The 25301-nt window shown below is 41.4% G+C and overlaps 1 long non-coding RNA gene and 1 pseudogene across 1 annotated transcript; one reads left to right on the forward strand and one right to left on the reverse strand.

The window, feature by feature from the left end:
- Positions 1-16894: 16894 nt before the first annotated feature.
- LOC9638729 lies at positions 16895-20089 on the reverse strand. The gene is made up of 10 exons (XR_002991341.1): positions 19364-20089; positions 19187-19309; positions 18964-19120; positions 18782-18907; positions 18603-18733; positions 18432-18553; positions 18312-18370; positions 18048-18263; positions 17901-17993; positions 16895-17852 (listed from the first exon to the last, which is right to left on the reverse strand). It is a non-coding gene; the product is annotated as an uncharacterized LOC9638729 (long non-coding RNA).
- Positions 20090-22075: 1986 nt separating this feature from the next.
- On the forward strand, positions 22076-24145 carry LOC9638736 (annotated as a pseudogene).
- The last annotated feature ends 1156 nt before the right edge of the window (positions 24146-25301 follow it).

Here is a 25301-nt window from a genome sequence, read left to right on the forward strand (position 1 = left end):
CAACCGTCCTTCCGCAGCACAAAAGGGAGTATTACGAGCTTGGCACCAAACGCAGCTATGCACATACCGGATAACATCACATCGCATCTCCGGCCAATAGAAAGACCTGTGCAGCTTCTTGGTCACTCAACAATGTCCAATATGCCCACCTAGAATAGAAGAATCATGGTAAACATGGAGAAACCGTGGAATAAAGATAGAAGGCACAATCAGTCGTAAATGATCATCAAGATCCGTCCCCACAAAATAAAGAAGGCCATTTTCAAGGTGATATTGAGAATGTAAATGCCAGAAAGGCAAGTCATCAGCAAGTGATGCAGGATTCTCAAACGCATCTCAAAGCCTTCGAATCCACATCTCAATCTTTTGAGCCTCGCAAACCTCATCAAAAGAAGGTAGATCTTGCTCTGTGCCTTAAAGACATTGAACGTCAAGTACAGCAACCGCCGACGGCACAGAATCCTCGTCTAGAAAATCCACAAATGCTGGAACAACAGGCTCATCAGAAACATGAGAAGACAGTGGAGAAGGAAGAGGAGCTTGAGAAAAGGGCATCAGCATCAACCATAGAACTCCTTGGGCGATGAACAATATTAAAATCATATATCTGAAGCTTCAAAGCCCACCGAGCAGTACGACCAACCAGGTTCTTTTGCTTCAATAATGAAGTAACAGCAGCATGGTCACCTTCAAGTAACATCCAAGAACCATGTAGATATGCATGAAGTTTCTCAAAACCCCAAACTACTGTTAAACACTCCTTCTCTGTCGTGGAGTAATTCACCTCTATTGGTTGTAACGTACGGCTTATATATGCAATGGGATGATGCTGACCAAGCACACTTGGGCTTTCTTGCATTAATACACCTCCAAGACCAATATCAGAAGCATCAACGTGCAAAATAAAAGGTCGAGTGTAGTTAGGATATGCCAAAACTGGAGGAGTCGTTAAAAGTTCTTTGAGATTCACAAATGCCCACTCACAATTTGAAGACTAGATGAAAGATGACATTGACGACTTCAGCAATGCTTGCAATGGTGCAGTGCGATCAGAAAGATGATCCACAAAACGACTGAGATACTGCACCTTGCCTAGGAAGCGCTCACATCATTCACACACTTCAGAGTAGGGAACTTTAGAACGGCTACAAGTTTGTCAGGATCAACTTGCAAACCTTCACGAGAAATATGGTACCCAAGATAAGTTGTGTCCTTGGACCCAAACACGCACTTCGACTGCTTCAACTTTAAACCAACGTCCCATAGCCGATCCAACACTTTACACACATCACGAATGTGCTCCTCCCACGTCCCCTCCGAGTGAATCAAAACATCAGCAATGAAGTCAGCAGTCACCTCTGGCATATCATAAAGAACCTTGTCCATCATCCACTGGAAAGTTGCTGGAGCATTGTTCAAACCAAACGGCATCACCAAGAACTCGTACAAACCAAATGGTGTACGAAAAGCAGTCTTAGGAATATCTTCTTCGGCCATCAGTACTTGCCAGTACCCAGAAGCAAGATCTAGCTTGGTGAACCAACGACTTCGCCCCAGACGATTCAAGAGATCAACAGTGTGAGGAAGAGGGTATACATCCGGGATTGTCACTTCATTTAACGGACGATAGTCGATGCAGAAACAAATACTCCCATCAGGCTTCGTCACAAGATGAGGTTCACATACTTAAGGACTCCACGACTTCTGAATAACACCCTTCTCCAACATCTCCTTGACGTTTGCACATAAAATCTTGATCTCCTTGGGTGACCGACGACGAACAGGAACCTTGATTGGACGAGCATCCTTAGTTGGAATGGGATGACGTGTGGCAATCTTGGCCCTAGATGATAGGTCAAATTCAAAGAGATTAGAATACTCCTTCATCAGCCGGTCAATAGCTTCAACACAAAGATTGTCATAGGGATCGAAAAAGGGAAGAGCAGAACAAGATGGAAACACAGGAGGAAATAGTGGGGGAACAAAAGTAATTTAAGCAAAAGTAGAAGTAGAGGGACGAAGAGGTACGGAAGTGAAAGGAATGGATGAAACATAAGGAAGTATGAGACAAGGGGGAGAAGCCTCAAAGTCACACTTGGCATGATTGCGTTGCAACCAATCCATACCAAGAATGAGGTCAAAAGCTTGACTCGGCACCACCTGCAACGATTGCAGCTCAAGCTCGAGATCGCCCACACGCACAACCAGGTCTGCCTCATCTCGTGCACATGTATGTGTATGACCGTTGCCATAAAGAATGAAAACGGGGTCCGCCGCATGATGCAAGTGTAGACGACAATGTGTGGCAATAGGTCGAGCAATAGAAGATAAACTCGAACCTCTATTAACCAACACAGAGAGAATAATAGGAGACCTCTTGTTATAAAAATGAGCTTGGAAAGTAAACACTGGATGAACCGGTGCCGAGTGAACCCCTTGATGATACTGCCGAAAGAAAGATGGAGGGGTCACTAACTTATTCGCGCAAGGTCCCTTCATTACTTGTGCGACTCCTCGTTTCCCGGATGCACTGCGGTGTCCAAACCTTCCACTGCAGCAGCACCAACGGGACGTTGCTGACGCTAAGGTCTCCACCCAGGAAATGGAGGTCGCCAATCTGGAAAGTGCCGACAACGCCGATAAGTATGACTAACTTCATCACACACCCAGCAACAAACATCACGGCCACGACCACGCCCTCGCCCTTGGCCTTGGACTCGAGTAGCAACAGCATCAACCTCCATTAGAACAGGACCATCACTCATAGAAAGTGGAGCGGAAGGACGTGCAGCAAGAAGTGGAAGAGGTGACGTCTCATAACGTTGTGCCAAGCAAAGAGCATCTTCAAGGGTAGCAGGAGCAAGTGCATGCACAAGTCTGACAAAATCTTGACGAAGTGCTGGCCACAACATTCCTAACTTCATCCACTCCGACATATTGGGCTCCGCACGAAACAAAAGACTTCAAAAACGAATGCCAAATTGCATCACTAACTTAGATGGCCCTTGGCAAAGACGATGCAATTGTTGGAAGGCATCATCACAATTGTCAGCATGTCCGAAGGCGCATTTGAAGACGTCCGGAAGAACACTCCAATCCCCACAAGTGGCCGCGCTCAATCCATTATACCACTGCAACGCCATCCCTTGGAGACACATGGGAAACTTACGCAAACATCGAGCATCATCCCACGAATGATATGTGGCAATCACCGTGAAGTGATTGAACCAATGGTACACATCATCCCCAAGATTCCCACGAAAGAACTCTGGCCGAACGTGAGGATTGGCACCAAGAGCAGGAGGAGTTGGACCACGTGCCGTGAATGCCACCATCAATTGAGTTTGGTTGTTCATTTGCAAACGCATAGCATCAAGCAATTGGACCAACTGCTGCTCTAGAGTCAAAGGAGGAGATTGCTAATCTGCCATGAAGATAAACGAAAAAGAAAGAGCAAAAGAAGAGAAATGACAAAAAGCTAGAAGGAAATGGTAGATCTAGATAATGCAAAAAGCTAGATCTAAACCAAAATCTTGAAAAAGAAGAACAAAAGAAAAAAAAATGGAAAAAGCTAAATCTAAACAATGCAAAAGCTAGATCTAAACCAAAATCCCAAATCCAAGCACTCTTCAGGGACAATCAAAAGTGCCCTTCACTTCCACCAATGTAAGTGCATGAAATATAGAAAAGGAATACAAAAATATGCATATCAATTAGCCCAATATATATAGGAGTGAGTGGTCTGGATTGAACTCAATCCGATGGCTACCAAAATCCCACTACGCTAATATTAGTATACGGCATCATAGCAGTAAACCTAGCCCTCATAGCACGAAAAAGAAAAAAGCAAATTTAGAGGATTCTTAATTCCAAATCTAAAGTGTTGGGGTCATTTTAAAAATTATTCCAGAAATATTCGAGAAGATTCTTAGGTAAGGCTTTGGCGTGCCTGCGAAGAAGATCTGATCTAGCGGCACGGCCCAAGAATTAAAACATGGCAGCAGCCACAGAGATTTATGAGAAATGGGGCCGATCGAGCTGGATCTGGGCCTGCTCGTGCTCTATCTTCACCAACAGGAGGAGGAAGAGGTGCCCATGGAGGGAGAGGTGGCCATGGAGTGGGAGGAGGGCGCGGGGTGGCCGGGGTTGGCTGCAGATCTCTGAATCTGGCCCCGGGAGGATTAGGCCATGGTTCTGAGGCGGCTCAAGGAGGGGGTGCCCTGGGAGGAGGAGGCCATGGTTCTACTCTAGGAGGAGGACGCCACGGTTCTTCTCCGGGAGGAGGCCAAGCCTCAGTGAGCCACAACGGGAGGAGTCCAAGCCGCGCCCAGAGGAGCCCAAGCCACGTCTGGAGGAGTTCCCCTGGAGGGGAGGAGGCCATGGATCATCGCCAGGAGGAAGCCACGTCTGGAGGAGTTCCCCTGGAGCACAGCGTGCCGGGAGCTCCAACTGCTTTGAGAACCAGAGATGGCGGTGAGTTTACATTTCTTAGGTTACATGCATGCATGAGTGATTGAGAGCTCCCGGCAGGGTCATGAAGAAGAGGGAGATGACAGCGTCCCTGATCTGGAACAAGACCCGGATGCTCACTTGGAGGAGCTCGACCACGAGGCTGTCCAGTTTGTGGATACCTTGGGTTTTGCTGCACCTGCTGCTGCGAAGAGAACCCGGGGAAAGAACTGGAACCATGCTGAGACCATGCTCCTGATTGATCTCGTTTGGGAAAAACATCTCGCAAAGATTGCGGGGGAGGGAGGAGCAGCCAGCATGTTCTCATGACGAAGACACAGCGCTGGAATCTCATCTTTCACCCTTTTGCTTTAGGGTTTAAATGCACATTGCGGATGACAAGAGCCCCGCTGCCAGAGGAAGAAGACCATGAACTTGAGGTTCGTCGGGCTGTGATTGGGAGGAGGTTTTGCATCGGCCTGTGGTGGGTGAAGCCTCGAAATGTCACCACCTGGAGTAAGTTTTCTTTGGAGTATTACGATGTGGGGAGGTGGAAGAGGAAACTTCAGATGGAGAAGAGGACCTTCTTCACCATTTGTGGCATGCTGGAGAGCGAGATCCAGAAGCAAGATACCGGTTGGAGGAGTGTGGTGCCGGTGGATGTTCGACTGGGGGTAACTTTGTACAAGCTTTTCAAGAACACAGATTACTTGGATCTAGCAGACAAGTTCGGCATCGGGGAGTCCACAGCTCATGAGATTGTCATGGACACTACTGTGGCAATTGTCAAGTGTCTCAGGTACAAGATTCATTTTCCTTCAACCGCCAAGGAGGTTCAAGCTGTTACTGCTGGCTTTCAACAAGTGACAGGTACATTTTCTTATGTTTTTTGGATTGTTATAAGTTTTGATGACCAATAGGAACCCGACTGCCTAATGTTGCTGGGGCGATCGACTACTAGACTGGACGGCAAGAGCTACTATGACTGGAAGCAGTGGTACTTGGTCATCTTGCAAGGGGTTTGTGATGCCCAGAAGAGGTTCCTCAGTGTCTACGCTGGGTGGCCAGGATGGTTTTAAAATGTTCTTTTTGCTTTCAGGACGCATCCATGACATGAGGGTTTTTCGTAATTCAACCCTCAAGAACAAGATTGTAGCAAGGGAGCTGCTGACATCACCCGCGATGTTAGCTTATGATGATAGGATCAAGCCATACCTAGTGGGGGACAAAGGGTACCAACTCCAGCAGCATCTGATGATTCCACACACAAGTAAGTCTTCTTCATTCTACTTTCTTTTGTTCACTTGTTTTGGTTGTTGCTCAGCTCCGAACCCGACACCATCCAAGGCAGCTTTCAACCTTCATCACCACCTTGCTCAGATTGTTATTGAGCAAGCATTTGGACTTCTTAAAATGAAGTTCAGATGCTTGGATCAAAAACAAAGAATCCAGCCAAAGTACCATCCCAACATCATCAAGAGTTGTTGCATCTTGCACAATTTCTTGATTGATGTTGGGGAGACTGATCTTCGGGCGGAGATCCAAGCTTGGAGGAAAGAGGTGAAATGGCTCAAGGACCAGGACCTCTTTGTTGATTACAGTGATCCCGAGCAATTGGAAGGGGAGCCTCATGAGGAGTTGCACAGTCCAGAGGATGCGAAAGAGGTTAGAGAGAACCTCACGTTTTCCCTCTGTCTTTGCCAGTGGCGCTTGTGTTTGCTTTGAAATTTGCCAGGATATAATTCTAAACATTTGAATTTGAATTTGAAATTTCAAAATTTGAATTAAGTCATTTTTAAGTGTTCGAATGCATTGTTTTTAAGTGTGTGCGAATGCAAAAGTCCTTATAAGTTTACTTTGCAACACAAATTTTTTCAATGTGCAAACCCGACTTTCTTAATTTTTAAAGTGGGTCGCTTAAGTTTTTTTTCACTAAATAAATGTGCGAATTGGTCCTTTCTCAACATAGAAGATAATGTTTTGCCAAGCTTACCACAACCACTAGCAACCTTGATTGCCAATGATGTTGTCCTTGGCTGTGGTACCTATAACCATACAGCTAGGGCCAAAGTTACACCACCAATGGCCCATAGCAAGCACAGCCATGGTGGCACAAGGTCTCGGCCATGGCTAGCACTACCTTGGCTAGCCTTAGCCGTGGCATAGCCATCTACTAGAGGTGCTAGAGGAGAGCTGTTGTAGGAGGAGTGCTAGAGGAGTTGGAGGAGAGCTGTTGCAGGAGAAGTGCTGGAGGAGCTGGAGAGCTGCTATAGGAGGAGTGCTGGAGGAGCTGGAGAGCTGCTATAGGAGGAGTGCTGGAGGAGCTGGAGGAGACTCAATGCACAAGGGGTTTTGGAGCAGCTAGAGGGTGAGAAAGAATGATTTGATGAAAATAAAATAAAAACTGAAAAATCCAAGAGTAGGATTGGCAAAAGTACAATGTGGAAGAGAGTTGTTGCAGGAGGAGCACTAGAGGACATGGAGGAGAGTTGCTACAGGAAGAGTGTTGGAGGGAGGAGATATGTTGCATTGGAGGAAAGTAAGAGCCACTAGAGGAGTTGGGCACTAGAGGAAAATAATGGAGTACACAATACCATCTACACTAACTAACCCTAACTGAACTCAAATAGATGCATTGCACTACGTTTGGTTTGCTTTGATATTGTCAATTTTTACATAAATAAAAAATTTATATGATGTACTTATTTTAATACATTTTTTTATTCATATATAATTTGGAATTTTAGTACTTCTTGTTTATCTTTCAAAGAGTTCAACTAATTTTTTTTTTATCAATTTTATTCTTTCTATAGAAAGCTTAAAGCAAATAGTGAAGAATATAAGGAAGAAGTCCTACACTCTTGCAGCACTAAAATCTTGCAAATTTTCCTTTAAGAACATTATTACTAGTCAAAAAGTTCACTTTTTTTGAGTAGTCTGATGTGTTTGTTTTTATAGCATGTCCATAAACAGAAAATAAGGAACTTTTTACTTGCTCCTCATAGTAGAGTATCACAGTGATAGAAGTTCTCAAGGGTAAGGAATTGAAGAGTGACGGTGTAGAGGAGCTTTTGAGGTAGCTCGAGGGTGGTTGGGTTCAAGAGGAGGCGTAGTCTAGTTTAGAAAGACTAGATTGTTGATTTTTTGTGCCGACTTATAACATTGGTATAAGAGGTGTTAGTTGTGATGGCTGACCAAGTTGAATGTTGGAATCCTATTGTTGATGGTGGTGCCGATGATGGTGCTGACGGAGCTGCAAAGGTTTGGACCATGGAAGATGTTATTCACAAGCTGCGAGCTCTTAATAAAAATCAGCAAGAGATGCAAGACAAGATGCATGGCATGATGAGTACTTTGTGTGAGTGTGTTGAGGCACTTAAGGCTAGTCATGGTGGCACTTTAAGTAAGCCTTCTTTGGTGGATGGACTCAAGATTCCAACCTTTTCTGGTGATGGTGGTATGGATAAGTGTTTAGCTTGGTTAGCCAATGTGAAGAAGTTTTTAATTGCTAAAGGAGACCATGCTAGTGAGAGTGAGCCGTGGAAGTCTCTCATGAGCTCTTGTTGAAAGTGTGAAGTAATGGTGTGGAAAGCTTGCATTTGAGGCACGGGTGGATGGGCTCATTGCAGTAAGGTGATAGCTCGTTCCCATTGCCTTCCTTTTGTATCCTATCTCCCTCGTTGCCTCCCGACATGCTTCATATGTTCTCTCTGTGTTCCATATGTTATCCTCTCCACTTGCGAAGCATTGCACAGCATGTTGCTGGAGCTAGGCCTCAGCCCATTCGTTGATGGCTAACATTTACAAAGGCTTCATTGGATGTTGATACAGAGAATTAAGTTTAAAGACAATTGGCCCACTTTTATGATGGGCTTAATCTATGTTGACTGGATTGTTCTTTGCAAAGCATGTATGCAAGGCGATTTTACAAGGAAATTTATCAAATCTTCCACAAAGTCAATGCCATAATCTGTCAAGAACCAAATCCTTGGAGAGCTTTAGGAATAATATATGCATAATGAAGATTCTTTGTTGTAGCAGTCTTTATTGGTTGAGTTTCAGCCCATTTAATTATATAGTCTATTGCAATTAGAATGTATTAGTTTTGCTTGGAGCTTGTCATAAGTGGACTAACAAAGTCGAGTCCCCATTATTGAAAAGGTTCAAGTGGAGTTTTTGGATGAAGTTCTTGAATTTATTTCTTTGGTGCATACTTGGTTCATTGGTAGATGTTGCATTTTTGACAACACTTAACTTAGTTATGCCAAAGTGTTGGCCACCAAAGTCTTGCTTGTAAAATTTTTCGAGTTGTGATTTCTTCAACAAAATGTCCTCCTATTTGTCTATAGTAGGCTTCTTTTAGTAGATCTTGTGTTTCTTCTAGGTTTGCACATCTTCGTAAAATATTGTGTCTTCTTTGTTTGTACAGTTTTCTTCCCACAACTGAATATGGTTTTGTCCTCAAGAGAAATTGCTTGCACTTGTCAAAGGTTGAATATCAACTTGGTATTGTTGCTGTTGTGAGGTAGTAGTAGATGTTGTCCATTTAGGTTGGTGATATGTGGATTCAAAGGATATTAGAGTCAGGAAAGTCATCCATGTTGTGTTTCAGTTGTTCATCGATTGTAATACAACTTAGGTATTCATGTTCTCTTCCAGGCTTGTAGATGATCTCGAAGTTGTATTCTTGAAGTAGTAAGAACCATTGTGCAATTTTGCTGGTGAGGATTATTTTGTTGAGAAAGTTACCGAGTAGGTAGTATCAAAACTTCTGGAGTGCATAAATCATTGCTAAAGCTTCTTTTTCAATTGTAGTGTAGTTTATTTCAGCTGAGTTGAGTTTTTGACTTGCATAATAGATTGGTTAGTCTTTATGATCTTCTTGTTGTTGCAAAAGGATCACTTTGAGGGCATAGTTGGAGGTGTCAACTTGGATGTTGAAGTTTTTGTTCCAGTTTGGTTAAGCAAGTATTGGAGCTTGGGTGAGGGAATTCTTGAGGTTGATAAAGGCATTTTGACAATTTTGAGTCTAGTTGTAAGCTTGATTCTTCTTGAGGAGTTCAGTGATAGGTTTTGCAATCTTGGTGTAGTCTTTGATGAATCTTCGATGGTGTCCCATCTTATCGAGGAATGATTGAAGGCTTGAAATGTCAAATGGATGTTATATGTTGGTGATTGTGAGGGTTTTGTCCTTTTCGATGAGGATTCCTTCTTTGGAAACTACATGTTCAAGTAGAATTCCTGATTTGACAAAGAAAATGCACCTATCAAGGTTCAATGTGATATTGTGTTCATGGCATTTGATGAAGCATTTCTCTAAGCATTGGAGATGATATTTTTTGTTGCTAAAGACACTGAAGTCATTCATAAACACTCACATAAATTCAGTGAGGTATTCTCAAAAAGTGTCAATGATGATCCATTGAAACATAATGGTGCATTGGAGAGACTGAAAGGCATGTGAAGGTAGGTATATGCTCCCCATGGATTGATGAAAGCCATCTTATAGGCACAATGTGTACTTGATTGTGTCTACTGATGCTGTTGAGAAAAGAGTACATCTCATATCCTACAACTGCATCAAGAATTTCATTAGAGAATGGAATTGAAAAGGTGTCCTTTTGAGTTGTATCATTGAGATTCTTATAGTTGACACAAATTCTAAGCTTGTTGTTCTTCTTGGGGACAATGACTAGTGGTGATAACCATTTTAGATTTTGAATTGGAAAGATGAATCTAACATTTTCAAGTTTGTCAAGCTTTTCTTTGACTTTGGTTTGTATGTTGGGATTCATTCGGTAGGCTAATTGCTTTGTTGGTACCGCTTGTGATAGAAGTTCAATCCAATGTGTGTAGAGTTCAAGTGGAATTCCTCATAAGTCAGTCTAGGACCAGGTGAAAACATCTTGATAAGTGTCAAGTAGTTGGGTTGCTTTTGCTTTCAAATCTTCATCAACCTTTTGGGCAATGTGACTTTTTTTTGGTTCTTCAGGTGTTCCAAGGTTAATTTCTTGAGCTGGTTCTTCAAGGTTGAGTGTTGGTGTAAGTCATAATCCTTCTTGTCGTAGACCTAGTTGTTCTTGGAGTGGAATTTGTTGATGCATCAGTTTAAACTATTCAAGTTTGATGCTTGAATGTTCTTGTTGTTTTTTCATGTGTGCTAGTGTTGTCTTTTCTTTCAAATCTTGGTGTTGGAAATCTTCATTTTGAAGTTGAGGATCTTGATTGCTTGTTTTGTTCAGGATGATTTGGTTGAGATGACTTAAATTAACATTTTTAATTCAGGGTATGCCTTGAGAATTTGAGCTTCTTCATAGCTGTCGAGTCCTTCATTCTAGTCATATTGTTTGATTGTGGTTAGTTAAAATGTCTTTGCAATCTTCTTTAGAATACTGGTAGATAGTTGTGGAGCATCTTTATGTCCTCCAAGGGTGATGGTATTGTTCCTTTAGTATGTGATAATGTCTATTGTCTCGAGCCAAGTTCATTTGAGGAGTACTTCGTAACAACTTTGGTCTTTTGCCATCTTGATGTTGCGAATGTGATTTCAGGTATCGAAAGATACTTACGGACACTCTTTTTTTATTGCCATGATGGCAGGAGGTTGGTATTGCTGGTTCCCTTTATTAACCCCTTTTGTTCAAGTGTTAGTAAACTGGATTTAGCATCTGTACTTGGCCGGATGAGCATAAGGAAGGAATTCCTACATACTTGGTTCGGCTTGTTAGTTTTCTTTTGCTTTGTCTTGCACTAGCTTAGCAAGAACCCTTGTGTATTGAGATTAGTCCCTCAATATCACTAGATGATAGTTTACTGTATCTGCCAAACACTCTCGCTATCATGCCCTTTGTGTTAGTTTCATTCCAGTCCCAAATGTTATTTATAGAAAGTGTCTAGATTTTCTCATTTCATATTTATGGAATGTAGAGATTGTCCTGAACACAATGGTGTTCGTCCTGTGTCCAAATTTGTAATCTAGCACCATTTCATATTTAATAAGTTTTGAGCTTGTCCCAGAGACTAACTCCTGGTACTAAGGGAGGCTTGGGGTGAAAGCCCAAAGCGTGTGTTCCGAGAGGGGGGGGGGGGGGGGGTGCCAAATGTGTAGTAGGGATAATGGGTAGGTCAGGCATGGCCAACCAACTTAAGGCATAGTTTAGCTTCCACTTGCATGCCTATCCTTGTTCTGCGTCTGGCTTGGGTCTAAGCCCAAGCTCCACACCATGCTAGCTGGTGAAGTACCCATGTCTTTGCATTAGGCCACTGGTATGTCGAAATAACGCCAGACTCCATTTGGCTCTGTTTTGCATACTGGTCCTGGCATTGGGATGTTGGTTGCTCTAAAACTGTTCCAAGTTGCTCCAGCTCCTGTTCCTTTGCTCCTCGGGTTGTATGCTCGAGAGTTGCTCCGTGGTCCGGTTCCGTCACTCCTTGGCTCTATGCTTGGGAGTTTGGCATTGTTCCTTTGTTCAGTGGCCTAAGGCTCTGAACCTCAGGTTCCACACCTCTATCCTTTGGACACATGGCATGTGATATGTGGCATCTGTCATATGGCACAAAGAGGGTTTAAGTTCCGCTTCGTGGTGTTATCCTATGGTAAATCACTATAGGATAAAGGGTAAAACCCACATGCGCTACAATTGAGTACGATGAAAGTTACCTTAAATTCTTGATCTTTAATCTTTGATAGGAATGTTGTACACTCCGATCATCGGCCATCTTGACATTGAAGGGTGTAGAGTGGATTGGTCCAAGTCCTATTGCTTTGCAGGTTGAATACTCGATAATGTTGATATTTTCTCTGCCATTGATGATTACTTATATAACTTTGTTTTTTCTTATCGTGATTGGGATGCATGGTACATTTTCATCATAGTCGCTAGGTTGGATGTTTGCCTTATGGGATGAGTTGTTAGTTTTTTTCTTGACTTGAGTTGAAGTTTTTTGGTGGAGAAGCTTGACATATTTTGAGAAGTTGTTTTCTCAAGTATAAAGCTATATGTGAAAGTTCTAGAAGGGTGAGTGTGATACTTTGTTGAAGAATTTTGGTGATGGGCTTTGGTTGTTCCTCTTTTTTTGACAAAGTTTTAATCACAATTTCTTGATCATCTTTAATTTCAAGTTGTTGTTGTCGAAGGGTTTGTTGAATTGTGGTGACTAACTTATTGCCATTCGTGCCTTGAGATTTCTTACACTTTGTCTTAGAGTTTTTGTTCTTTGACTTTTCCTCAATGTCATCTTTAGGAGTGTAGTGTTTTTCTGACTTCGAGTTAGAGCTTTTACCTCAGGTTCATCTTTAGAGTGTTCATCTTCAATTTAGTCGATGTTGACATTTCTTATTGTTGGAGAAGGTCTTTGATGTTGCTGATCTTGCTGAGGAGGTCAATTTCCTTGATTTGTTGTTGTTGGTATTGGGGTCGGATTTCTTGAGTTTGAGGTTGTTATTGATAGTTGTTGTGAGGAAATACTTTGGGTGGTGGATCATATTGTTGATTTTACTATTAATAGTTTAGTTATTGCAGAGGTGGTCTCCATTGCCGATTGTTGTGGTACTGATATTGATAGTTATTTTGCTGGGGTGGTGGTCTCCATTGTTGGTTGTCTCGATAAGGTTGGTCACTAATACTGATTGTCTTGATTGCCATTGTTGTATTGTTGATGGTATCTAGGGTTAGGATTATATATATCTTGATTTTGGTAGTTCAACTACCACTGTTGTGGTTCTTGTCTGAGTTGATTATAATGTCTTCTAGTTGCTGTAGGAGTTTAAGGTATATTTTCGACTTGTATGACTTTAGTTGCTTTTTTGTATCGACAGATCTTTGCTATATATCCTTCCTTTTCACAGATCTAATACTTACACTCTGTTAGGATGTATCCTTTATCCTTACATTTCATATACCATACTCCTTTAAATTTGTTCTTGATTGTAACTTTTTTGAGTATTTTGGTAAGTTCTTTATTCTTGTCTTTCTTCATGACTTCGAGTTTGTATTCTTCCTTATCATCAGAAAAGTCATTTATTCTTGTTGTTTCTACTCTTAAAAAATTTCAAAGCTGTTTCTCGAGGTTCTTGATTTTTTAAAAAATATTGTCAATAAAGGTCTCGGCATTTAGATCTTCTTCCGTATTTACAAGAGCAACCATTTACTAGTATATCTTCTTCAATCCTTGTACATACCAAATATACTTACCTTGTTTAGTGAGTAGATCTTTGTAGTGCTTTGTGTGAAATTTGAATCTTCGGGTATAGTCTTTGATATCTTCTTTACTGCCTTGTTTAATGCTCTTGAAATGTTCTAGGTATTCAACTATTATGCCACTGGGTTGGTACTTCTCTTTGAATCACTTAACTTTTTCCTAAAACTTAGGTTTTTCATCAAGATTATAATACCATTCTAATGCTTTTCTTTTAAGTGTGAAAAGGAATAGAAGTTCTTTGTTGTCTTCTTGTTGATTGACTTATATAATTTGGTTGAATTGTTGGAAATGTCTTTTTGTATTTTCAATTTTGCTATTGGTGAAGATTGGATATGTAATCATGATGCAATAGGGTATTGTTGGGTTGATGAGTGTTATCTTTCTACTGTTAATGATGGTTCAGTTTCTTAAGAAGCTAGATAAGACTGAAAGTTGTCGGTGTTATAATCTTTGTAATTGGGATTTCAAGTGGTGGTAAATCTTGATCTAAGTCTAAATTTTAATTGATTATGTCTTCCTCGGCATTGATTGTGTTGATGTTGCTTGATTTGCTAACTTGTATGGCTTAAGTCGTTTTGTCAAAAGTCTTGAATATAGTCTCAAGGATTTCAATTTAAGCTTAAGTCTTCTATTGCTTATCTACTTCTAATTTTTGCTGGAGTTGTTTCTTCTCTTCTCATATTTGTTGTATTTGATCTCGCTCTTGTTTCTTGAGTGGATCAAGGTTGTGTTTGTATATTTGATGTTGTGCTAGAGTTTTCTTGAGTTATCATTTTCTTGAATTTGCTTTCCTGGTTTTCTTTTTGTTGTCTTTGGTTTGTTGTGTTCTTCTTGAGGAAATGTTATGTAGTTGTAGAATCATGTTTTGTAGACTAACACAATCTTATGTATTGGTATTTGTGTTGCTATGTTGTCTTCGGCTCAATAAAGTTAATCTTCAACAAAGTTGTTGCTCGCCAACTTCGGGATCGAACAGGAGTGCATACTATGGCTACTCTTTTTACAAGTCCTTGTTGTGTTAAATTGTTGTAAAGTAATTGTGGCTTACCTTTAATTGTGTTGTATAAAGTCATACACATGCTTACTATGAGCATCCGCATTCTCCAATCAATGGTGATGTTCAAAAAGTCTAAGCTAAGTAGTGGTTATATTCTAAGTATTGTTGTCCTCAAGATTGTTGTTGATACAGGTTTCTAAATTTTTGATTCTTATATTTTTTACTTTTGATCACTGTCCATGCTTCAATTAACTATTATTTTTATTCCCTATCGTCCCCAAGGGATCTCCACTTGTTAAATCCTTAGTATTTGATTTCTATTTGCTTGGTTGCTTCTTAATAGCTCATTTGATAAATGTATATTTTCATTTTTAATAATGTGAAGAAGAAATGCAAGTGTTTATTAGTATGGTAGATGGTATATTATTATCAAAAGAGTTTGGGATAGTTTCCATTGAACTAGACTACCTATTTCCAACTTACTTGAAACATCACCAAAAGAAGAGATTGAGATTCTAATATAATCCCACTCTAAAGCTATGTTGTGTAGAGCATCTTGAGGGTCTACAATAATAATTAGTCCCTCAGGCAAAACTACATGTATAGCATCCACTATCTTCACAAGAGCTTTATACCATATATTACATATATACCATATAGCTTTATATCTATAGAATAACAACCAGAGTTAGGGATATTCTTGCCTTCTGAAATATTTTTACTCTCTATCTTCTGTGAAATAACATCTTCATCATTATTCCTTTGTGTTCCAATTATATTTCCCTAAGAGATTTTGGTAGGAAATATCTCTATTGGAGACATCAATTGATTCTGCTTCTATATAAAAAACCCACTAACATCCAACTCACCTATAAAGGGGGAGTAATTCGAGTTAAACACCTTAATAATGCAAAGCAAAACACATTTAACTCTTAAAGAAGCACAGTGACAAATGCAAGTAGCATCTAAAGATTCTATTCTTCCCTTTGCAATTGATCCTTCATTATCCCAAACAATCTCTATTACATCTCCTTTTCACAACTTGAGAAAAATAAAGAAAATTACAAATATCAAAACACAAATAGAAGGAAAAAAGTACAAAAAAAGACAAGAAAATAGGAAATTAAAAAACAAAGTTCCTTTTGTGAATATGAGAAAACAAAACATGAAAATATGTAGCGAAAATAATTAAAAATGCATAAAATAAGCACACACAAAGTCAAAGAATTTCTAGTATGCACTTGCATGCTAAAGACCCAATTTAATGTATTGATGAAAGAATATAAGCTCACAATAAACCAAAGTCAAATTAAGAGAGAAACAGATTGGTAAGTGCAAGTTTGTAAAATGACCAGAGAAACAAGAGTTATTTAACTTTGAACAAGCATGGTCTCACACTCATTCTTAAACAATGTAAGGATTTCTAACACTCTCTCTCTCATGGTCTCTTGTTTTTTTAAGCTAGCGTGTGAGCTCATGCCTAGCCAAACTCAAATTTGACTTTCTCCAAAGAAGCTTGAGATTTCTTGGCATGCACTTGTACACTTATAGACCAGTTTTGGATGACTCTCTCTTGTAAATCTTTGTTCTTTTGTTTTGAGATTTCTAGGCATGCTCTCTCATGCCTATACACAAGTATGGGATGACTCTCTTGTAAATACACTACACTATCATATAGTCTCATGCCAAGCAATACTAAAATACGAATGTATATTCTTATAATAATGGAAACCATATGTTTTGAGGAAAGAAAAACTTACCATGGCCATAAACAAGAGAGATATGTGCTTAGGATGTGCTAGAGAGGAAGGAAAAATGCCTCCTAAGATGTGATCCATGAACCAGTAGTGGCGAACCCAAGAGAACCCAAAACCTAAGAAAAAACCATAAGGCTAAGAGGGTGAAAGAATTTGAAATGCAAGGGTAGTGCTATAATACTAATAGCTTGTATCAGTTTTGATTGAATTTAGGCAGGATTATTAAATAATGTAGTACAGATATTTAATGTTGTCATATAGTTCAAGAAGAGACTCCATAAAAAGTTTTTTCAAAAAATGAGATAACTAGAATTTTTTAGTATTTATCGAAATTGTGTTTACAAGATTATATAATGAGAATCATGGCTTGAAATTTATTACTGAAGAGTTGTTGCATATGTTGTAGTTTATTACTCTATTTTATTCTATTTATATTCTATGTTATATTTTACAGTTTTCATTTTGAATTTTATTGTTTTATAGAATTTAATTCCTGAATTATATTGTTTGATCCATTTTATTTATCTTGCTTCCTAGCTTCGCTCGTGGCTCCAAAGAATCACCCCAGCCAAAAAAAATCCCGACTACTACTTCGCTACACTGCTCTACCAAAATCCACCCACTACTACTTACTTGTGGAGTGTGATTTACAATTCCACCTCTTGCAAGTCGTCTCCAAACACTCCAGAGGAACTGGCAGCTTCGAATCCCACTGTGCCGGACTGTTGATGGCCGATGAATCAAACTTTCCTGGTGTTGGTTTTGCTGCTGCTGCTCGACCATCACTGGCAGAGTGACTTCCAGAGCTGGGAGGTGGCGGCAACGAGATGGTCAACGGTGCTGCTGGATAGTGATTCAAATAGAACATTGCTGGCGAAGAGCCACTCGAGAGATGATCAGGCGTTGGCCCCGGATCGTTTCTCATATCCTGTACAACCGGCTGAGCGAATGCTGCTGCTGCAAACGGTCCATTCCCGTTTGAGAATGCCGTGTCGGGGACAAAGGCCGGTGCCGAGGAAGGATCCACCGAATGGTTGCTGTTGATATCTGGAGCAGCGGCAGCAGCGGCCGCAGGCACGAAAAATCTCGCTGCAGCCAAAGGCTTTGCGCTTGCCTTTGGCACCACGCCAAACAGTGGAGGAGAGTCCGATGATGTCTTGGATGGTGTTACGCTACCTTTGTTGAATGTATCGACATATCTGCAAAAACCTCGTGAGATTGGAGTGTGGGATTCCACTCACAACCGGTTGCGGCCTTTCCGGAGTTGGCTGTCGTCTCTCTGGAGACATGGAAATAGGAGCGCCGTTCTCCTCCACGCGCGAGACGAGCTTGTTTGCCGTGGGAGGAGGAGCCAACGGAAGCTCTGGCGCTTGTGCCTCGGCTCCTTCTTCAACCCAGCGCTTCAGTGTCTCGTCGTATCTAAACTTGTTGCTGTCGCCAAGCTTTGCCTGCATCACGTACCAACCATTAGCGCTCTTTCCAAAGCTTCTACAAACCTCCTTCGAAGGTGTTTTTATGAAGCCCATCGCTCTTTGCACGAAAGAAGTAAAGACGTCTCTGTTTGGCGTTCCTTTCGTTGGACTAACGATCTGATGAAAGAATACAAGTCTTAATCGAAGGTACACAAGAGCAAGTCGAGTTACCTGTGCAGGCCTGTGAAATGCTTCTTGCTGGCATGTTGGATCTTCTCGTATTATCACTTATGGGTTCCATTGATGCTGACGAGGCAAGTGATACACTAGCTGTTGCAGGACAGTTATTAATATCAGCATATCAGAAGCTTTCGGGGAAGAAGGGCCTATCATCTTGTGTAGACCAATATTGCCAAAAAACCGTTGCACAATTGACGTCGAGCCTCCCTGGATAACAGGAAAGTGAGTATAAAAGCCGAGTGTCCGATTACAAACCTGAGAGTGGATACGAAGACGCTCTTCCAAGGCTACAGCCGCTTCTTTGCACACATCAGCTGCATGGCCCACTGTTTTCAAAGAGAAACCTTAAGGATACAGTTAAGAATCACTACCAACCTTAAAGCTTCGTTTATCTTTCCAGCTTCAGCAAGCATCGACGCATAAATAAGCTTGTATGGCTGAAAAGGAAGTAAAATAAACTGGGAATTGCCGGTCATTCTTGCAAATTCTTCCATTCGCTGATGAAGAAAAGGTTAACAATTGTTATTGAGGACAAACACGGCTTACCTGGATAGCTTCTGGACTAGCGTACGTGCGTGGATACAATGGTCGGCAGCTATAAGACAAAGTCCGGCAGAAGTAGAGAAAGGCTCAAAACTAGCATTTGCAACACGATAGCAAATATGGGCTCCACATATCTGCAAGTTAAAACTATGAGAAACATCAACGTGTGACCATGTATATACCTCATCTCGATGTCTCCAGAGACAATCACCAAGATGCATAATCACTCTCTCGTCCCCATTAGTTCGGTTAACTGCCATTATAGCCAGGTTTTCCTGCCATTCTTCGAGCATTCCTTCTACTGCGTCCTGCAAGTCAACATGCACTCCTTAAGCAAGAGAGCAGCTTGATAAAAGTATTTCACCTGTGTTGCACCATCTACAGCGGACGCTGGAACCGGTTGAGGTTGAAGCGCTGTTACGTTCGACGAATTAGTGTTCCCTATGAACACTCCGGCATGTTGACCAGCATAAAGAAGAGTTAGAGTCCGGAGGGTTGAAACTGACGTTGAGCCATCTCCACTATAGTGTCGGTGTACTATTAAAAACCACAAGACCATCACTAACGGTCTCTACAAGACTAGGTACCTTCTCTCCCAGCTGCCGGGCCATAAGAAGAGCACATCCCCAAAGTTGCCCGTCTTGGGCAGCCCGTAAAGCCTCTTTCTGCTTTCCGGCAATCAGTAGCCTTTTCACCTCAAATGCAGTTGCCTGTCGCCAGAAAGTCTTTGTTTGTATCAACTCAAGAGAAAAAGACTGCCCAACCTGCATTTGCTGTTCGGTTGGAGTTGTCTGTAGACAGCGAGAGCCAAAAGCCCATGACTCTTTATGTTCTCAAACAAAGCCTCGGCTTCTTCCAAATGCCCTTTCCTGGCAAATGCTGTGACGAGGGCAGTCTGCGCAACGATTGTCTTCACGGGCATCCGATCAAAGAAATCCTTGGCAGAAGCTATCTTTCCACTGCGGATGCAAAGCGTGATCATCACATTTCAAGAGATCTCGCTCTTCTCTGGAGCCAATTCGAAAATCTCTCGCGCTTTATCAAGATGCCCGTTGTCGGCATATGCCGTGACGATCGAGTTCCACGTCGAGGCATCTCGCCGGAGCATCCCATCGAACGTTCTGCGCGCTCGATTTAGATATTTCGCCTGTGCGTAGGCCTGGATCATGATTTGGGAGGAGAAGAGCTTAGGATTCTCTATGGATTCCAAGATTGCACGGGGCGTCATCGACGCTGCCGCATTTGCCATACATCTGGACGAGCAGATTCGCGAGGTATTTGTTGCGGCGGTGCTCGCTCTGCGCAATGCGGGCGTGGATTTGCCTCCCTGTGTCTGGAGCAGACGAAGTGGAAGCCCTAGTGAAGAATAGTGAGTTTTGGATGTAGTATTCTGAGCTTCTCGTGATCATGGCCCCAATTCTAAAGCTGTTAAACATAGTTGATAGAGATGGCGCAGGGATGTGTGTCATCTTTGAAGCTATGGATCAAATGCAAAAGAGCTTATAGAAATTCGCTGATGATGATGTGGTGGACAAGCAGAGAATTGAAATGATTAAAGCATTCATATACAATAATGATTAGTTTGGTCCAAACTGTTAGCTCATGATGCACAATTGTCTGCAAAGTGTGGCTGTTGTTTACATCCATTGTGGATGGACATGGAAGAGGATGTTGAAGGCAATGATACCCATGCATACTTTGAATAGATTTCAAAGGGGGATTTGAAGCTTAAGGAAACGTTAGTGCTTCAATTTCATGATTTCAAGAAAAATCAACCTACACAGATAAGACATAATCTAGAGAGTATATATCTCAACTCCTTGACCTGCAAAAGGTGGCTATATAAGTGCTCAACCAATGTATTTCAATTTTTGATGCTAAAAGAAATTAGAGCATTTGGAGCATTGTCTAGTCTAAGAGAAGAGCTCAGTTGCTAGTTGTGAACATGAAAAGTTAGTGTATTGTTACACTAACTTGAAGTTAATCCAACTCATAGAGACAAAGGGCACCCCTTGTAAGGAAATTGATCATGATGATTTGGATTTAGAAGCCAATTGGGAGAGGCTTTTATATATGCAGCAAATGATGGAAGAATTCTAAGAACTTTTATAAGAGATAGATGAAAGTGTTGTATGATCTTGAAATCATGCAGTAGAATATCCTAATATTTAAAAGAATCTTTTAGAATCTTTTTCATTTCTTTAGGTTTTTAGGTTTGTTACTGACAAACGTGTTTGGAGAAAAATTTGACATTTGCAAAATTATGCATTTGGAACGTTTGTGTGTTTGCTTGGTAAGTATGGTTTCTACCACGAATTCTTGCTCCAGATCGGGGAGAACTAATAGAGGAGACTTGGAGGAATCATCATTTGAGCTCCACAAAGCTCAAAAAAATGGAAATCTTGTAATTTATGATAAAAATTACAGAGAGATCTTAGTATATCATTTAAAGAAACAAGATAAATGGGTTACATATGCATTATGTGTTGAAAATGAAGGATATCTTGCTGTTTATAATACAAATTTGCAAATTTGTGTATGGAAATCAAATTATTAAATTTCTTTAACATTAAGATAATTCACCATGATTATTTTTAAATAAACTATTTCATATCATTAGCTAATAAAAAACAGGGAAAATTACATTTGTACCCCTAAAAATTTACAAAATAACAAATTTGCCTTAGAAGTTTTAAAATTATAGTTTTGATTCTACAAAGCTAGAAAACTACCCTTACTCAACCTTCAACTAAAATAATCTAGAGTATTATATTTAATTTGGGGCAAATGGGATTAAGGATTAGGGCTAATTGATTATTGAGGTTTGTGCTAGAAAGGAATTACAGTAGGAAATTGTTTTGATTCTATTAAGGAGTTATAAAAGGTAATTAAAGTGATGTTATTTAGTATGAAGTCGTGATTGCTACTACATCATTAGTTTAGTTGATATAACAGTATTCAAGATTCACTCAGAGCACCACATTCAAATTGTGAGGCTTGTTGAAAAGACTTATTTTTGCTTTGGTTCGCAAAAGATTAATATTCCATGTCTTTTATGCAATTATAACTATCATATTTTACAGAGAGCATATGTAATTCTACACCCATCCTTGCTACTCACTTGAGGCTTATTGTGGCGCATATATAGGTCTTTTTTTCTGGAGGGCTTGTGCAAGAATAATACATAACCATTAAAAATCCTCTTAGTTATCTAAAGAAAAAATGTGTATAAACATAATACATTGGTTAAGATAAAAAGGGCTTTCCATTGTGGATGATGCCATTACGTAGAACATAGCAGATGAACTTGTTAGTAGCTAATTTAATTAGTTTATTTGATTTTCTTTCTATCTTATTTGTTATTCCCTTGAATATATGTTAATAAGTAGAATATTCTAGAATATTCTAGTTGAAGAGTGTTAAAAGGTTGAGTAAGGGTTTTCTTTTGTAATATGTAAAATTTTGTGAGATGGAAATTCATTGATTGTTCTTTTTTGTTCTTGTGGAGATGGACCATTTTACTTCGATCACAGCAAGCTCCATTCCAGAGGATGTAAGGACTGGAGGGAGGAGAGAGCCAATCTTATAAGCCCAGTGGAGTAGAGGAATTCTCACCAGAGAGTAAAATCTTTGCTTCTTCCAGGGTGTCCTTGTTCTTGCAAGGCAAGATGGATTATCTTCTTCTTCTTAGCCGTGATCTCCAAGCTAGATTGGAATGTTCTTTCTCCGTCCAGGATTCTCAAGAGCTGTGGAGGTCGCGCCCGGATTCTCGCAAGGAATACCTCGCGAATCGCGAATGCATGTGAGATCCAGCAAAGTTTATGGCATTGCTCTTCCCCAATTTCGTGATTTCCACAGACACCTCAGAGGATTGCTTGCTCTCCTGGGGAGCACTGCTCAAGAACTGCCGGGATCTGTCACAGGTCTTTCTTGCTCCTCGAGATACTAGTGGAGCTGTCGCCCTAAATTCGCCCCCACCGCTCCCTCTCCGCCCAATTCCCTCATGGCGCCAGCTCCAGTTCCACTCGCGCCGCCTCTCGATGTTCTTCCACTTCGGCGTCAACTCGGAGCGTGGATCCGGCCACGAATCGCCCTCCATCTTCAACCCGGAGCGATTGAATACGTCGCAGTGGATGGACGCGGCCCAATCCGCGGGCGCGCAGCTCGTGATCCTCACGGTCAAGCACCACGACGGGTTCTGCCTGTGGCCCTCGGCCTACAGCTCTTGGCGAGGAGGGAAGGGGGATGTGGTGGCCGAGTTCGTGGCCGCCGCCAGGGAGCGTACGTGGGCTTTTACCTCTCGCCATGGGATTTGCACGAGAGCTGCTATGGCGACACTCTTCTCTACAACGAGTTCTACTTGGCTCAGCTCCCGGAGCTTCTTACTGGGTGAGTGAGACATTCTTTGCTTCTTCTTCACGCATTTTTCTTGGTGGCATGATCACTGTGTGATATGTTTGCATTTGCTCCAGCCCATCAAACGGTTTTAGCATTAGGAGCTCGCGAGCTTGTGGGCTTTTGTAGTTTTCATCTCTAGCAGCAGATGCCTTGACGCGGCATTCTGTTTTGGCGTGCAGATATGGGCCGATCTTCGAGGTGTGGCTGGATGGTGCGAAATCACCCACTGCAGTGAACATGAGCTACGATTTTGAGCTCTGGTTTGACACGATTCATCCCCGGTGGCAACATCTTTTCCGATGCTGGCCCCGACATCCGATGGGTTGGGAACGAGTATGGCGAGGCTGGACAACCATGCTGAGCGATGGCGAACAGATCTTCCATTACGATTGGCAGGAGCGATGGCCAGTACGTAAAATCCATCCTTCCATGAAACTTTCGTTCTCGTGAAACTCAATCCAATTCGCAACATCAACAGGTACTTGATGTCTTGAGAGAGTGCTGGAACCGGCTGGCTCCCTCCGGAGTGCGATATCTCCATCAGGCCCGGTTGGTTTTGGCACAGGAACGAGGCTCCAAAATCCCTGGAGCAGCTGCTCGACGTTTTCTACAAATCATCCACCAGGAACTGCTTGCTTCTGCTCAACGTCCCTCCAAACTCGTCGGGACTGATCGACGAATCTGACTTCCAGACGCTGGAGCGGTTTAGCTCCGCCATAGATTCCATCTTCAGCGTCAACTTAGCAGCGAATCCCTTGTCCGTGACAGCAAGCAGCGTTCACAGCTCTTCGTTCGGGCCGAAGCAAATCCTTGATGAGCGTATGGAAACTTTCTGGGCTCCAATGCAAGGGGAGTCAACCGGCTGGATCGAGCTTGATCTTGGCAAGGTCTCAAAGTTCAACACACTGGAGATCCGAGAGCCAGTAAACATGGGACAAAGGGTCATGGAATATCATGTCAAGGCATGGGACAGCGAGCTGGGCTGGTACCTGGTGAGCAACAGTAGCACCATTTGGGGGGGGGGAGGGATCCATTTATCTGCTTCTTTGGTTTATACTTCGATATATACAACCTGAGGCACTTGTCTTCTATTTATAAGAGAAATTACAAGAGGATATACCCCTCTAAGTGGATCAAGATATTATCAATGAAGTCAACAGTCATCTCGGCATATCATAAAGAATACGAGTACTTGCTTAGCAAATGCTGTGGTGTTGATCACACACCGCAAGCAATGAAGCCCTAGGAGTGCATAGCATAACACCTGTCACCATGCCCTCTTCTCTTCCCGGCCACACATGCATCCTGCTCATTGGCCACCACAACATTGAGCCAATATTCCCACTAACCATGGCCACTGGTCCTGGCCTGGGCTTGGGGTGGCCTCTCCTTTCTGAGAACTATGGCTTCTGAGGCTGCCCCGGGCCTAGGATCAGACGGCTGTGGGGGTATGGTCCCTTCGTTGTTATTATTATAGATATTTCATGGATACACATTTCAGGTATGAGAAGCATAGCTTTGGGTTGGAAATCCCTGGCCTGATCAATAACAGTCTCTTTGCATCACTCCTAACAGATTGGAGCCTAGAGAACAACCAAAAAAAATCAAGAGATAGCCCTCTACCCTTTGAGCTTGTGGAAAGTACCCTTGCATGGAGGTGGTAGCTGGTTAAACTTGAGAACTTAGCTTGTCTGGAGGACCTACTGTTGCTCTTGTGTCCTTGCCACAAAATCACACTTGCAAACATGAATGATTATAAGGTGGTGGAGGATTAGTTTTACAATAACTTTTAAGCATTACTATTATTAAGCTTAGAGAATGTTTTATATGCTAAATTATACTTGGCAGATAATATTAAGCCTTGGTGGAGAACAAAAGAGGTTAATAAAGGACCAGTGGCCACTTGGGAAATGATAAAAATGAAGATCCGTACAACTTATATATCCAAACATTGAACTAGTAGTTCTCATATTTAAAAGCTTTGAAAATAAATTAGAAACATCTTTTTGCAGAAACCGTCACTCAACTATATGTAATCAACGTGATGACCATTATTAAAATGTTTTTAATTTATAAACACAAAATTATTCTACATAAATATCAACAATTAAATTATAGAATATTCAAGAATACCCAAGTATATCCTATGTTGGTTTGCTTAAGCAAACCAAAAATATGCCTAAATTGAAGAAATACTCAAAGGTGTAAATGACTATAACTTAACTAAAGCCATAAAAGATAGGTATTGTGGAAAAATAAAGAATATAAATATAACAAAATTGATATGTGTGCAAATACTAAACA

This window comes from Selaginella moellendorffii, unplaced genomic scaffold (genome assembly GCF_000143415.4).
Source record: "Selaginella moellendorffii unplaced genomic scaffold, v1.0 SELMOscaffold_172, whole genome shotgun sequence".
Taxonomy (NCBI): Eukaryota; Viridiplantae; Streptophyta; class Lycopodiopsida; order Selaginellales; family Selaginellaceae; genus Selaginella; species Selaginella moellendorffii.